Below are 2,688 nucleotides of genomic sequence, written 5' to 3'. Positions count from 1 at the left end.
AACTACACACATGCCGACACAATGTTGATCATTGCTTCAATAATTTGAAGATGGTGCTTGAAAATTAACCACGTGAAATGAGTATTTCGGTGTTTAGCCAAAAATGTTAAAGTTTCTACCACAGACATACACACATACATACGCACGCACGCACAGACAGACACAGTTTACCATCGCATAGGCTACACTTACGTGAGCCAACAACCACAAAAAATACCACACCAGCATGAACAAAATACATTGCATTCTCTCCGAGTAATGTCTTACCAAGATCTCCAGTCCATTTCGAACTCTCGTGGCCACACCGCAGTCCTTCGTTTCAGAATTAACTCCGATCTGTGATTTAAACTCTTCATCTCCCAGAATTGTGTTTCCGGTTGCGCTTTTCCCAGATCCAGTTTTCCCAATCAGAATCAGTCGCATCCGTTCTATTTCTGCATTGAGATAGAGCATATGTTAGGTTATAAGTAATTGAATTGTCTTCATGTATAATAAAAAAAACAAAGTTTGAGGAACTTAAAACGAGGTGGTAGTAAAATAGCACACATGCACACACAGACACGAAGCAAGCGCTTTACGTTTATTACAATTATTCTCAACTCTAAAAAGCAAGATATACAAATTAAACGTCAAAAGCAATAATAAAAATGTTTAAACAAGTTAAATTTCGCCTCAAACACAACATTTAGCGCCAAAACCATCACCAGAACAACAAGTTCAACGACAAGAAGAAGAAGAAGAAGAAGAAGAAGAAGAAGAAGAAGAAGAAGAAGAAGAAGAAGAAGAAGAAGAAGAACAACAACAACAACAACAACAACAACAACAACAACAACAACAACAACAACAACAACAGGGAAAGGTCAATCAGTCAAATAATAAATCCATTATTTTTCCTTGTTTTTATAAGGACAGTAACATTTTGAGTCTTGAGTCATTCAAGCAAGGAATCAAAACACACTCAGTTTTCAAAATCCGCCATACCTGAGCTATGTTGTGGGTCTCCATGCCGCTCCATTGCGTGAGAGTGTCCCTCTGCAAAACATATGGGTGTTTTATTTCTGTTGTTTGTGGCTTTTCTCTGTTCCGCTTTTCATTTATGTTTTTAGAATAATTATGTTATATCCCTAATGTTCTTCAAGTGCAATTTTTATCTGCCTCCTGTAGGAAGTTGTCGACAGAAAATCTTTCATTCGCAAGGGATAAATCTCATTCGTATCTTTATTCAATTACATTCCCGTTGATGCAACAAACTGAACTGCCTGCGTATGCAAAAGACCAAAAACGGACAAGCAAAACATTCCGTACAAAAGTAACTACAATTATTGTTTCTAAATAGGCAAAGAAGGGAAAACTCACCTTTTCAAAATCCCTTACGATCATTCTGCAGTAACCTCGATCTGCAGCAGTAGGCTATACAGCGCTGTTCAATGGCACCTTGCAGACCTGAGATTATCGATCGTTCATTGCTCCCACGGATAGTTTTCCAGAAACAGCCTAATTCGGGTTATAGTATAGTGGTATCTGAGAACTGCTGACGAGCATAATTACGCAGACAAAGACTGATGAGTTCAAGCTGTGATTGAGACATGTATACACTTGTGCAAACGAAAAAGGGCTCATTTTGGCAGTCCTGGTTGAAAAGCAGTTGGTGATTTTAACAGACAGACAGACAGAGAGCGACAGACATACAGATAGACAGACAGACATACAGAAAGACAGGGACAGACAGATACAAGATAAGATCAATAGTGTGAGCAGAGACATAAGGTTGGAGGGGGCCGGGGGTGGGGGGGTAGGGTTGCACAGTGGGTGACTCAGGGCTTGCTGTAGAGAGAGCTGTGCACACTTGTGCAAAGGAACGTGGGCTCATTTTGGCAGCCCTGGAAGGAAAGCTACGGAGAGTGATTTCAAAATAACGTATGAGAGAACAAGAACAAGAACAAGAACAATTCTTTATTTAACGAGGGTAATAGAGTAAGCAGTGATCTGCTTTTTTACATCTGGCCCTCGCCCTAAAGAGGGACTAGTCTAAAATTGCTAAAGAATGAGCAAGTAAAGAAAACTACTGCTACATGATTATAATAAAAATTAAAGTAAGAACATATCATCAATTTACATACAATACATTGCTTATATGAAAAATGTAAGTTCATTTGACGTGAGTTAAGTATTATAGAGTAGATTGCGCTGACGCAACAAAGCTGTAAACACCATGCCCATTGACATACACTGCATTCGAAAAAATTCAGGGAAAAAATATAATAATAATAATAATAATACATTGTTGAAAAGCACCGGTTGTTGGTTTTAACAACCATTCTAGCAACAACAGATGTTTATTTCGACTTCATGAGATATATATCTGGTCTTAAAAACGTTTGTGCTGCTAGTTTGCCGTAGGATTGTCGGAAGAGTGTTCCAGAGACTGCTACCTGAATAGACTAAACTAGATTTGAATAGGTCAATCCTTGGCAGAGGCGTCTTCAATCTCATCAATTGGCGTGAATTTTTTAACGTGAATTTGGAAAATATGGTTTGAGGTACACATCCATGAATAATTTTATGCATAAGGGTACCTTTGTTATAACCTAGCCTTGCCTTCAGAGGAAGAATGCCTAAGCTTATGTAGTCTAACTCAGATAGAGTTGTTTTCTTTAATAAGACTACTTTAAGCGCTCGTTTATGTAA

General features: G+C 38.3%; 1 long non-coding RNA gene across 1 annotated transcript; it reads right to left on the bottom strand.

Moving 5' to 3' along the window:
- Positions 1 to 271: 271 nt before the first annotated feature.
- On the bottom strand, positions 272 to 1,694 carry LOC138961975 (uncharacterized). Its single transcript, XR_011454367.1, has 3 exons — positions 1,357 to 1,694; positions 982 to 1,032; positions 272 to 434 (listed from the first exon to the last, which is right to left on the bottom strand). It is a non-coding gene; the product is annotated as an uncharacterized lncRNA (long non-coding RNA).
- Between the last annotated feature and the right edge of the window lie 994 nt (positions 1,695 to 2,688).

This window comes from Littorina saxatilis, linkage group LG3 (assembly GCF_037325665.1).
Source record: "Littorina saxatilis isolate snail1 linkage group LG3, US_GU_Lsax_2.0, whole genome shotgun sequence".
NCBI classification, from domain to species: domain Eukaryota; kingdom Metazoa; phylum Mollusca; class Gastropoda; order Littorinimorpha; family Littorinidae; genus Littorina; species Littorina saxatilis.
This window is presented reverse-complemented; position numbering and strand designations above follow the sequence as displayed.